Source organism: Lepisosteus platostomus, chromosome 22 (genome assembly GCF_059453375.1).
Source record: "Lepisosteus platostomus isolate fLepPlt1 chromosome 22, fLepPlt1.hap1, whole genome shotgun sequence".
Classification (NCBI taxonomy): Eukaryota; Metazoa; Chordata; class Actinopteri; order Semionotiformes; family Lepisosteidae; genus Lepisosteus; species Lepisosteus platostomus.
In genome coordinates, this window is record NC_142632.1 from 1,392,689 (window position 1) to 1,406,002 (window position 13,314).

The 13,314-nt window shown below is 42.7% G+C and overlaps 5 non-coding genes across 5 annotated transcripts; 3 read left to right on the plus strand and 2 right to left on the minus strand.

Moving 5' to 3' along the window:
- The first annotated feature begins 2,110 nt into the window (after positions 1–2,110).
- Positions 2,111–2,192, plus strand: trnas-gcu (transfer RNA serine (anticodon GCU)). Its single transcript has one exon. It is a non-coding gene; the product is annotated as a tRNA-Ser (tRNA).
- Positions 2,193–5,384: 3,192 nt separating this feature from the next.
- Positions 5,385–5,456, plus strand: trnag-ucc (transfer RNA glycine (anticodon UCC)). The gene has a single exon. It is a non-coding gene; the product is annotated as a tRNA-Gly (tRNA).
- An 830-nt stretch (positions 5,457–6,286) lies between these two features.
- On the plus strand, positions 6,287–6,360 carry trnai-aau (transfer RNA isoleucine (anticodon AAU)). The gene has a single exon. It is a non-coding gene; the product is annotated as a tRNA-Ile (tRNA).
- Positions 6,361–10,949: 4,589 nt separating this feature from the next.
- LOC148642716 (U4 spliceosomal RNA) lies at positions 10,950–11,091 on the minus strand. The gene has a single exon (XR_015929425.1). It is a non-coding gene; the product is annotated as a U4 spliceosomal RNA (small nuclear RNA).
- A 115-nt stretch (positions 11,092–11,206) lies between these two features.
- Positions 11,207–11,319, minus strand: LOC148642717 (U5 spliceosomal RNA). Its single transcript, XR_015929337.1, has one exon. It is a non-coding gene; the product is annotated as a U5 spliceosomal RNA (small nuclear RNA).
- Between the last annotated feature and the right edge of the window lie 1,995 nt (positions 11,320–13,314).

The window sequence follows — 13,314 nt, forward strand, 5'->3', positions numbered from 1 at the left end:
AAAAGGCGCTGCAATCTCATACGTTCAGAATCAAACCCGCAGCTGTTGTTCGACTTTATTTCTTGACTAATTACAACTGAGTGTCGCATGAGCAGTTACGTAAACTTGTCTGGTATATTTGAACACAAATGCCGTTCTTCAATTAAAACTAACAGTACATTGTCAGGGACATTCAGTTCTATACAAACAAGAGACAGACAAGAGAATATTTCTACCTTTCATGTGGACTACGTGTTGACTTACTGATCGGAATAATTGAAAAGTTCGGGTTCATAGCCGATGCAGTGCGTGCTAATTAGAACAACAGCAACGCTGAGCTCTCAGCACCGTACTGAGCCCAGGTGTTTTTCTAAAGCTGTCAGGTGCAGTTCATTTACATGAAGGAAATCTCTTACTGGGTACGATTACAATACAGTAAGTAGCACAGGCTACTTAGGGAGTAGCCTGATGCGTTTAAAAACGACCCGAGCCAGGCAGAAGTCGAACTTACAATCTCCTGATCCATAGTCAAACGTGTTATCCATTGCACCACTGACCCTGGTGCAACACTGCAGGACTGCAACCCGGTGAGCTCAGCACTGCAACTAGTAAAATACCCCCGGTCCATTCTTTTCCAAAAGTGAGAAACACCTGTTTTCTACATTTTGTCTGTTTTAAAACCATATCTCTTTAAACCAAACCAAGAGTTTGTCTTTTGCTCTGATATTCTGATTCATTTCGATTTCAAAGAAAAAAAAACTACCTTCCAAAGCATCATAAAATTGTCCCTTCTTCCAGACTCTACTTCTCTCTTGTAGTAGTACAGCAGACCTTTCCAGGTGAGCAGATCACAGAGTCCGAAATGAGCTTCCTCCATCAAGCAAAGTACCTGAACATGACTCTGTCATCATAAAAGCGCCCCTGTAATAAAGAAATTCAATCTGAAATCAAGAGGGCAGTTGCCTACTGAACAAGAAGTCATCAATTTTAACCTAGCAACACATTAAAGGCTGCATCTATACAAGTACGATTCTAGAAATGCTCACCAGATTACGTTTTAAGAAGGAACTGCGCTTCAGGTTCTGCCGAGATCTTAACTCGGATGGCAGGATTCAGAGTCCGGAGTGCGGACTGATTGCGCACGGAGGGTCCATATACTGTGGATCCCTCAGTGATCTTCCGCGTGTTCAAACAGCCAGCGTGTGACTCCCCTGTCCCCGTGACCTCATTGTTCTGCTCTCTCCTCTGTGCAGCCGAGCCCGATTCACGGTAAAGTGAAAAAAAATATGCCCTCAACGTGAGATTTACTCTGGAGCGAGGATAGATGTTACCTTTTTATCATTGAACAGGATGTATGTGATGTGGCGACTAGGTTCAATTTTGTATCCTCTTTAAAAGATTAAGGACTGGGGTGAGCGTGATTTACCACCCTTTCAGCTAAGAACCCGACGTGCGCACCGTTTAAGCTGCATAGACTCGGTCGTTTAACTCTTCTCCATTAGCAGGGTTAAGGTTAAAGAAAAAAAACATTGCTGACTTCTTTTTTTTTTGCCAGCTGCTAGCGCTGATTAGCAAGGTTTGTATTTCATGTTTTGCAAGTTGCATCCATTTTAAGAAAAACAAGTTGTGTTAAAGACAGGAAATGAATACTTGCATTTAATTAAGTCTAGCCGTAGGCAGTTATCCACTGGGATTCAGACCCAGGGCTTCCTGCTTACTAGACAGGCTCTTTAACCAACTAAGCCACAGCACCCCGGGAGTGCTGTCCTTTTGCAGCCACTTGGACACACCACTCAGACACATCTGCATTCGGTGTGTGCTCCGCCTGCTCGCTGAGCAAGTTGCCACCTTTACATACAATAGCAACATCGACACCAAGAGAAAGGATGACAAATGGCTTTTATCTGGAACTTTTCATGTCCAAGGAGCTCAATGTGCTTTCTGTGTACAACAGGGCCACTGAACTCCACGCTGGCCACTGAACCACAGCAGTGGCTTGCTGGCTTGACATCTCCCAAGGAAAATGTTGAAATCGCATGTGAGACAGGAAAATGACCCCCGAGTACGAGGGAAAAAAAAGAAAAAGATCATCTGGAGCACGCCAACCCAGTTGGGACAGCCCAGTTTTGTTGATGAGGTGGCCGAGTGGTTAAGGCAATGGATTGCTAATCCATTGTGCTTTGTACGCATGGGTTCAAATCCCATCCTCGTCTGTTTCCATTCTGTTTTTGATCCCTATTGCTCAATGCACAGTGAAAGCATTGCATACATGTGTCTGACAATGAGAAATGGGCCCCTGAGACAGTCATTTGCCTGTTTCACAAATGATCGTATTTTACTAGAGATTCTGTTTGGGATTCAGATGTGCATTCGGACAGCAATCCCTTTCAAGAAATGATACGTTCTGGATGAGGTCAAAGGTGCATCATTTGGACACTTTGTGGGCTTGAAATACAAAGAAAATCATGTTCTATGGTACAAGATAAATACAAAACTTAAGCTTTTATTATAATTAGATTTGTTTATAAAGCATAAGCAATCATTTATTACATTAATATATGTAAAAATAACATTTTAGCATCATACGTTTAGTATATTTAGTCCCTAATGCTGAAAGAAATGATCATAGAACATGACTTCTAACCTTACCTGCGGTGTTTTTGATCCCTATTGCTCAATGCACAGTGAAAGCATTGCATACATGTGTCTGACAATGAGAAATGGGCCCCTGAGACAGTCATTTGCCTGTTTCACAAATGATCGTATTTTACTAGAGATTCTGTTTGGGATTCAGATGTGCATTCGGACAGCAATCCCTTTCAAGAAATGATACGTTCTGGATGAGGTCAAAGGTGCTGGAACACTGTATTTAGGATGTGTTTGCAGTTATTCTGTGTTTCTAGCTTCAACCCAGTGATATATATATATATGCTCACTGATTTTTTGGTACATGCCCAGGGCAATAATCATTATGAGGATTTATTTCCATATGTGCTAGAGGTAGTGTTGTGAAATTCTTCAACACACTGGATCGCAGGTTTAAACCTGCACTCTTACTCCTTAAATACCAACAAATGCAGATATGTAGCAATCATATTGTAGCTGACACTCATTTGCCTGTTTCACAAATGATCATATTTTACTAGAGATTCTGTTTGGGATACGGATGTGCATTCTGACAACAATCTCTTTCAAAAAATGATTTTACCTTATCGCAGCTTTGCCCCTCTTGCCTCTTTGGAAAATATCTCCATCTTGTGGTCGTTGTTGGTAATGTCTAGACAATATCTCCATCTTGTGGTCGTTGTTGGTAATGTCTAGACAATATCTCCATCATGTGGTCGTTGTTGGTAATGTCTTCTTAAGCCCTTTTTTTATTTCAATTCTTTATTAGTTGATTCTAGAATCTCTACAATAGAGCTGAAAATATCAGTTTTGTAGCAGACAATATGACATTAGTTATAGTCCAATTAAGACTTTATTACCCTGTTTGTAACATAACAAATTAAAATTGATTAAAACTAAGTTTGGAACACCAGGGAACATAAAAAATGATTTTTAGGAAAACCATGACGTTCTCTGTGTCCGATGCCTGCAAGGGGAGAAAGCTAGAATCCTTTGCTTTTTCAAAATTTGAAAATAAACATCATATAACAACAGCTTTCATTCCTAGGAGTGAAAAATAACCATTTTTGAAGACATATTAGTTTCTAAAACACTACAATAAAGTTAAAAACATCTGTTTTATATTACTTTTAGTATTTTTAGTGAAATTAGTCATTTATTGCACTATTTTTAATATAATCTCTAATTAAAAGTGAATAGAATTAAGTTTGGAGCAACAAGGAACACAAAAAAAAAAGATTTTAAGGAAAAAAATGATGTCTTCTGTGCCAGGTGCCTGAAAGGGGAGAAAGCTAGAATCCTACCCAGGCTCCTGGAGCTCTGTCCTGGCTAAAGGAGGGTGAATCCATCCCATTCAAAGCTCCATGAAAAAATGATTTTATTAAATTTGAAAAAAAAAACATTATAGAACAACATCTCTTGGTCCACAGAGTGCAAAAATCCAACTTTGAAGAAAATCCATTGACTGATCCCCGAATCCTGAAGTTTCTTCGCATGATATCGGGCTTGCAACCACTTTCTGGAAAATGATGAAAAATGCCAAAAATGAAAAAAAAGTTATCAATTCTAGAGCCTAAGAGGAAAATAAGACAAATGTATATCTCCAAATAATTTTATGTGCTTCAGAAGAGCCCAGGAAAGTTTTTTGCATACATGAAACCACGCCCGTTTGCACGTAAGCAGACATGGTTGCACACACGACTGCATGAAAGCACGCGTGCATGTGAAATCATCCTGTTAAGCATTTGAAAAGCCGCACCACGGCGCACTTGAAATAGCTCTTACATTAGTGGTCGACACAGGAATCGCCTTTTTATTTACGCTCTTACCAACGCGATGGAAACTAAAACAAAGCAAAGCAGAGCAAAACAAAACGAACAAACGCAAAACCCTCACGTCCCGCACTTGCATATAACGCCGTTACGTGCCCAAGCGGTATTGTACGTCATCCTAGCACTGCACCCCGGGGCCTACGGTATATGGGAATGAGTACACGCCACAAGTCGTGCTTTTGTCGTGGTCGAGTGGTTAAGGCGATGGGCTCGAAATGCGTTGGGGCTTCCCCGCGCAGGTTCGAAACCTGTCGACTCCGGCGTCTCCCGCACGTCGCCTTGTGCCTGCACGGCAGAGGCGAAGTGCCGCTTCTCCTTTCCTGGTACTATAACAACGCGAAATCGCTTGGACCCGCTGCCATGGAAAGCAAGTCTTCAGATAACCACACGCCACGAATCGTCTGAAATCACTCCCTACAGCTGTAAGGCGCCTTGAAGCGTGCACCCCCAACATTCTTCTTTGCGCATCTGTGAAAGGTAAACTCTTGAGCAAACTCTGAACCAGCTCTAAGGAAACTAATCCGATTAGACGTTACTTTGACTCATCCTTTAACAGTTTTCAGTCTCTGTCTTTAAACACCTTGGTCAGTCACATTCAAGCCACAAGTACTCTTCTCAGATGTTGCACAAACAAATCCTAATGTCTTGAAAGCATTGCAGCATGTTTGTGTCCCACTTCCCGTGGCTGCAGGACGACTGACACGAACGGACAAACTCAATCTGTGGCGTTTAGCGTGACATAGTCTTGCAGGCATCGTGCTGTCTTACTGCAATACTATACCACTTGAGGACACAGTCCATCTGGCCATGAAACTCATTTGAACGTCTAGCTACAGCAACTAACAATAACATGATTTATTCAGGATGTGTGGAATCAGCACGTCCCGGAGACAGCTTCTGAAATCGTGAGCATTCTCTGGTGGTGTCCTGGAGGGATCCCCCGGGCATGTGTTGGTGGTATAGTGGTGAGCATAGCTACCTTCCAAGCAGTTGACCCGGGTTCGATTCCCGGCCAACGCAGTGGCAAGTGTATTCAAATGCTGTCACAAGCCTTGGATTGTGACTAGCAAAGCAAAGCCTTTTGAAAGAGCTAAAGCACTGCAAAACGGAATTGAAGGAGAATCTTACAGGGGATTCTGAGCGGTGTCTAAATAAATAAATTCACAGCGTCCGCGGATGGCATTTTGCAGCTGGAAGTAGATGTCGACGCTTTTTGCACACAGCACCAAAAAAGCGTCTTTTTTGAAGGTACAGGCATTGAGCATTGGTGGTTCATTGTTAGAACTCTCGCCTGCCACGCAGGAGGCTTGGTTTCGATTCCTGGCCAATGCAGTGGCTTTTGCAGCGAACGGCTCCATCACTTGCATCCCAACTTTTGCAACTCGCAACTGAAAACCCACTGAAGCTAAGCAGGTGTGAGCCAGGTCAGTACCTGGATGAGGGTGAGCTACAGGGAAAAACAAAGCTTCCAGCTGGAAGTGGTGTTAATGGGGCCAGCGGGGAGGCGCTCACCCTGAGGTCTGTGCGGGTCCCAATCTCCCAATATAGTGACGGAGAAGCTGTGTTGTAAAAGGGCGCTGTCTTTTGGATGAGATGTAAAACCGAGGTCATAGTGCTCTGTGGTCATTAAAAATGACCACCAAAACCTTTGACAAAGGCTCTTGGTAATTGATGGTCTTCAATAATGTTTCTCCTTCAGGTACATTTAAAATCAGCTGAATAATGCTGTGAAACCATGAAACTGCATGAGAAAGCCCGTACACTGAATTACACGGCTTTCTATTCAAAGGAGGACAAAAGAAATTCCCTGAGTTCGATTTTTTGCAGCACAGAGAGGGGCACTCTCATGAGGCCGGTTAGCTCAGTTGGTTAGAGCGTGGTGCTAATAACGCCAAGGTCGAGGGTTCGAGCCCCGTACGGGCCATGTCCTCTTCTCCTCTCTTACCAAAGCTGTTAGGTTCCTTTCCGTGGTGAGATGGGTTGTCCTGCAACGCTGCCACACAGTGCCGACAGACAAGAGTGTTGCGGGAGAAGAGAAAAGTGTTTGAAGATTTAAGAGTGTCTTAGGTGGAGCCAAAATCAAGTGTCACAAATGCAAGTGGGAAAATTTCCAATGTTTAATATGGTCAAAATAAGCGGAAGTTACCAGCTGGTCCGGCACAGTCTGCCATGCTTTTGTCATATACTGTAAAGTGGTGTCGAACTGGAGCCTCACCATTTGCATATGTGAGGCTCCAGTTATACATCGATTGTCACATTAAATGACAAAAATGAAGAGAGGTAAAGCAGCTGGAGAGGTTTTCTTACAACTTTTGAGCTGACACAGTTTTGGAAAATGTTTCCTTCACGCTGCACTGTACAATATAGGCAGCCAAGAGTCTCCAAAACAAAACAGAATTGACAGATAGGAGAAAATTCCCACTCGTCCTGAAGTTCCCAAAATCCAGCACTGAGCGTAAACAAAGTGTCTTAGTAGTGTGGGAATGTTAAACCTAACCCTAGCTGGAGTTTGAGCAATCCAGCACTGAGAGTAAAAAGATGAGTCAAAGTAACGTCTAATCAGATTAGTTTCCTTAGAGCTGGTTCAGAGTTTGCTCAAGAGTTTACCTTTCACAGATGCGCAAAGAAGAATGTTGGGGGTGCAGGCTTCAAGGCGCCTTACAGCTGTAGGGAGTGATTCGAGACAATTCGTGGCGTGTGCTCGTTCCCATATACCTTACGCCCCGGGGTTCAGTGCTAGGATGACGTACAATACCGCTTGGGCACGTAACGGCGTTATATGCAAGTGCGGGATGTGAAGGTTTTCGTTTGTTTGTTTTGTTTTGCTCTGCTTTGCTTTGTTTTGCTTTCCATCGCGTTGGTAAGAGCGTAAATAAAAAGGCGATTCCTGCGTCTACCACTAATGTAAGAGCTATTTCAAGTGTGGCGTGGTGCGGCTTTTCAAATGCTCAACAGGATGACTTCGCATGCATGCGTGCTTTCATGCAGTCGTTTGTGCAACCATGTCTGCTTACGTGCAAACGGGCGTGGTTTCATGTATGCATGTATGGGCTCTTCTGAAGCACATAAAATTATTTGGAGATATACATTTGTCTTGTTTTCCTCTTAGGCTCTAGAATTGATAACTTCTTTTTCATTTTTGGCATTTTTCATCGTTTTCCAGAAAGTGGTTGCAAGCCCGATATCATGCGAAGAAACTTCAGGATTCGGGGATCAGTCAATGGATTTTCTTCAAAGTTGGATTGTTGCTCTCTGTGGACCAAGAGATGTTGTTCTATAATGTTTTTTTTTCAAATTTAAAAATATCATTTTTTCATGGAGCTTTGAAGGGGATGGATTCACCCTCCTTTAGCCAGGACAGAGCTCCAGGAGCCTGGGTAGGATTCTAGCTTTCTCCCCTTGCAGGCACCTGGCACAGAAGACATCATTTTTTTCCTTAAAATCTTTTTTTTTGTGTTCCTTGTTGTTCCAAACTTAATTTTAATCACTTTTAATTAGAGATTTTATTAAAAATAGTGCAAAAAATGACAAATTTCACACAAAATAATGTAATATAAAACGGATGTTTTTAACTTTATTGTAGTGTTTTAGAAACTAATATGTCTTCAAAAATGGTTGTTTTTCACTCCTAGGAATGAAAGCTGTTGTTAAATGATGTTTATTTTCAAATTTTGAAAAAATCAAAGGATTCTAGCTTTCTCCCCTTGCAGGCATCGGACACAGAGAACCTCATGGTTTTCCTAAAAATCATTTGTTATGTTCCCTGGTGTTCCAAACTTAGTTTTAATCAATTTTAATTTGTTATTATGTTAAAAACAGGGTAATAAGTTTCTAATTGGACTATAAATAATGTCATATTGTCTGCTATAAAACTGATGTTTTCAACTCCATTGTAGAGATTCTAGAATCAACTAATAGAGAATTAAAATAAAAAAGGGCATAAGAAGACATTACCAACAACGACCACAAGATGGAGATGTTGTCTAGACATTACCAACAACGACCACAAGATGGAGATATTGTCCAAAGAGCCAAGAAGGGCAAAGCCGCGATAAGGAGATTGCGGTCAGAATGCACATCCGGATCCCAAACAGAATCTCTAGTAAAATATGATCATTTGTGAAACAGGCAAATGAGTGTCTGCTACAATATGATTGCTACATATCTGCATTTGTTGGTTTTTAAGGAGTAAGAGTGCAGGCGGTTTAAACCTGCGATCCAGTGTGTTGAAGTATTTCACAACACTACCCCTAGCACATCTGGAAATAATTCCTCATAATGATTATTGCCCTGGGCATGTACCAAAAAATCAGTGAGCATATACATATATCGCTGTGTTGAAGCTAGAGACACAGAATAAGTGCAAACACATCCTAAATACAGTGTTCCTGCACCTTGACCTCATCCAGAATGTATCGTTTTTTGAAAGCGATTGCTGTCAGAATGCACAACTGAATCCCAAACAGAATCTCTAGTCAAATATGATCATTTGTGAAACAGGCAAATGAGTCTCTCAGGTGCCCATTGCTCATTTTCAGACACATTTATGCAATACTTTCACCATGCGTTGAGCAATAGGGATTAAAGATACCAGAGGTAAGGTTTAAAAGTGATTCTGAGGTGCAACACATCAGCGAAACAGCTAGGCATCTGAAATGCGGGGTTTGAGAGCCCTTCAGGGAACACCGTACCCTAAAGGTACCAGAAGTCCACTAGTATAAGCATTAAGTCACTGTCAGCCCTGTTGCAATGTGATTGCTACATATCTTCATTTCTTTGGTTTTTAAGGAGTAAGAGTGCAGGGGGTCTAAATCTGCGATCCAGTGTGTTGAAGTATTTCACAACACTACCTGTAGCCCGTCTGGAAATAAATCCTCATTCTGATTATTGACCTGGGCATGTACCAATAAATCACTGAGCATATATATATATCACTGTGTTGAAGCTAGAGACCTGTATGTAATATGATGCTAAAATGTCATTTTCACATATATTAATGTATTAAATGATTGCTTATGCTTTATAAACAAATCTAATTAAAATAAAATCTTAAGTTTTGTATTTATCTTGTACCATAGAACATGATTTTCTTTGTATTTCAAGCCCACAAAGTGTCCAAATGACACACTACATGATAAAAGGAAGATTATCACATGCATATCTGTATAATCTTCCTCATGAATATGCATTGCTTTCATTACCTTTTAATTTTTAAAATGAACTCAAGTTGTGTATAATGTAATAATTTAAGTAGAATAGATTCAAATAATATAATGATCCAGTGTGTTGCACTACTTCACTGCTTCACTGCTCTATGCCGTCTGGAAATAAATCCTCAGACTGCTTACTGCCCTGGGCTTGTACCAATAAATTACAGGAGCACATCTATATATCACTGCGTTGAAGCAGGAGACACACAATCACTGCAAACACATCCTAAATACAGTGTTCCAGCACCTTTGACCTCATCCAGAACGTATCATTTCTTGAAAGGGTTTGCTGTCCGAATGCACATCTGAATCCCAAACAGAATCTCTAGTAAAATACGATCATTTGTGAAACAGGCAAATGACTGTCTCAGGGGCCCATTCCTCATTTGCGCCTCTTTGCTTGCGCCGGAACACACCGACTGGAGGCGGACAACATAGTCGGCAGGATTCGAACCTGTGCAGGGAGACCCCAATGGATTTCTAGTCCATCGCCTTAACCACTCGGCCACGACTACAGCAAGCCCTGTCCCCACTGCGTTCTTGCTACAATCTTACCTGGTCGCGAGGCGCCGGCGGAAGCCTATTTCAAAGTTGTTCTCCGTTTCAAAAAACATTTCCAAAATACAAGCCTTGCAGACAGACACGCCTCAGAGGACTTAAGGGTGGCTTCATGTCGGAATGATAAAGTCTCCCCGTCCGGACATGAAAATGCCACTTTGTTACACACAAAATAAGAATCAACAACAGAGAAATGCCCACAACAGCTATACACAGAAAACATGCAGGACACTGCTCATGATGTTTCCCTAGCCGAAACAGTGCGTTTTTCCAAGCCATTTGACAGAGCCCGCCCACTGAAAACTGCAGCAGATCGTGTAAAGACGTTCAACTTTGTAACTACTGCATGCACAGGAAGCAGAATAAATTCGTCTTTTCAAACTGTCAAAGGTTTGCTTTGCGAATGCTGCAGGACATCGCACAATCTCTTTTGAACGGGGACAAACCATTTCTTATGGGGCGCATTAAGTACAGACGTTTAAAAAGCTCCACTCATGCCGACGATGCAGCATGAAGAAGCGCAACCTAACGTTTGACAGACAAAAGCCGGGCGCCGCTACGAACAATATGAAATCAAACTGACAGCACACGGCGTTTCGCGCTGACTCAAAAGTGATCTCGACAGACGCTGTTCTCTGCATAACGCTGAAAGAGCTAAAGAGCGTTTCTGTTGAGACGTAACAAGCTCGTTTCTTTCTACCATGATGTTACCATGACAAAATCTGTCTTTAAACACCTTCCTCATTCTCTGACGAGACTGTCAAAAATTGCTTTCGCCGATTGCATTGCAAACCAGCGGAAGCGGGGTATTGGGAAAAGTTTTCAACTAGCAATAATCGCGCCTCGGCTAAACCTCACAGGCTACGATACTGCCACTGCGCAAAGCTGACGGTTGCCAGGCAACCGTGGGGATCCTATGGAGATCGTTATCAATCGTCTCATGGCATGTCGTTGCTGAAATGCTTCATATTTCTGTTTTCTCTCTTTGACCAGCCCAGCTGCGCCCCACCTGAAGGCAGGGAAGCACAAAAATTGCATGGAATTCATGCTCCTCTCCACGGAAATCTTTAGTAAAAGGCGAAAGATTTGTACGAGATGAAGAGAAACCAGAGTGTGTGGCTGCACAGCTTCAGGAGCCCAGGCCGCCTTCAAAGCCTCTGACCTGCCGGTCGTGGTTGGCAATGCACCTGGCCTTACAAATGAGCCAGTGGGGCCCGTTCAGCTCCGGGCTCATCGCCTGCGGCTCTCGGCTTGCGGGCGTGCCCAATCCGTGCGATAACTCGGAAAACACCCGGCCACAGTGTGCAGGAAACGACGCACTCTGGGAAGCCGCTATGCAAAGCTAGGTCCCAAGATCCCCTGCGGCCGGACACTTCCCGCCCCCCAAAGAAAAGAGCGCCAATCAGACGGCCGGAGACCGAGGACTCGCAGAGCAGACGGCCACAATCGCCATAATAAGAGCCTAACCCTAACCCTAACCCTCGGAAATCTGTGGCGTTTAGCGTGACATAGTCTTGCAGGCATCGTGCTGTCTAACTGCAATACTATACCGCTGGAGGAAACAGTCCATCTGGCCATGAAACTCATTTGAACGTCTAGCTACAGCAACTAACTATATCATGATTTATTCAGGATGTGCGGAATTAGCACGTCCCGGAGACAGCTTCCGAAATCGTGAGCATTCTCTGGTGGTAGGGGCGTTCAAGATGGCGCTCAGGGGTGGGAGGTAAAGTTTAGTGGTTGAGGAGTTTTTTTTGAGTTTTTCATGACCTGAATGTTAATTTTTGCTTTTTTTGACTACTGAAAAATAAGGACTTAACAGTAGTTGTTTAAACTTCAGTTATAACTGAAAGAAAAAAAAACGATTTTTTTTAGATTTAAGAATTTCGATATGAGTAACACTGAGAAAAGAAAAGAGAGTGCTGGGTCTTCGAAGGAGAAATCTAAGATACCTCAATCGTATATGTTTAGCACTACAAGAAAATTGATGGCAACTAAAGGGAAAAGTGAAGCAGCTGGAGGGGACGTGGAAAGAGTGCTGGAGATGCGCTCGTACGCGAGCGCTCGCAGCCCAAGTGAGACTCAGAGGAAGAGCCGGAGTCCCTGCCCAGCACACCTGTGAAAACCCCGGCAGCCAAGAGAGGAAGGGGCGAGCTGACGCTGGAGGAGCTCCAGACCAACATCTTCAACATGATGGCACAGAGCATGGGTGAGCTGAAGGAAATGATTCGATCTAATACAGTCGCAATCGAAAGTCATAAAAAGTCCATGGACTGTGTGTTTAAAGAGGTTGAAGACTTAAAGAGTGAAGTAAAAGTTCTTAAACAAGTAAATACCGAACAAGAAAAGCATATTAAAGAACTTGAATTGAAAGTGAACGATGTAGATAGAAACCGTCGATGATGGAATTTAAAATTATTTGGAGTTAAAGAGGAACGTGATAAGGACCTTGTTGCAACAGTGAAGGGTATCTGTAAAAGGACCCTGCCGGACCAGGAGGACGTAATATCGGCCATTGACTTTGTTCACAGGCTCGGGAGAGCGAACATGTCTGAGCGAACTGAGTAAGTGCGCCCCAGATCGATTATAATACAGTTCACCAAGAGGACGGCGAGGGACATGCTGTGGCGAGCGGCGAGGGGGAATGAGTATTTGAATGGGAACAAACTGAGGTTTGCAGAGGACCTGTCTGCCGCAGACAGGAGCACCAGGAACCAGCTGTGGCCCCAGGTTGAAGCTGCCAGAAGAGAGGGGAGGAGAGCCTACTTTGTGGGAGCGAGGGCCTTTGTGGACGGGAAGGAGATTTGCTCCCAGTGACTGCTCAGTTAATGATTATGTTTGGTTTTATTTGTTATACCAGTATATACTAGTGTTTCTTTAGTGTTAGTTTGGAATGGTGTAGTTAAGTGTTAAGGACTGTTATAGTTCTGGTTCTTTGAAAAACTCAATAGTTTAGACAGTCTTAGAGTTAGTTATTTGCTTTTGTGTATGTCTTTCTCATGAATGCCAGAGGTACTCGAAATGTTGTTAAAAGAAAAACTGTGTGCTGAGTTTTATTTTTTACAGGAAACGCATGCATGTTGAAACTAAAGTTTATAAATAATTGAGAA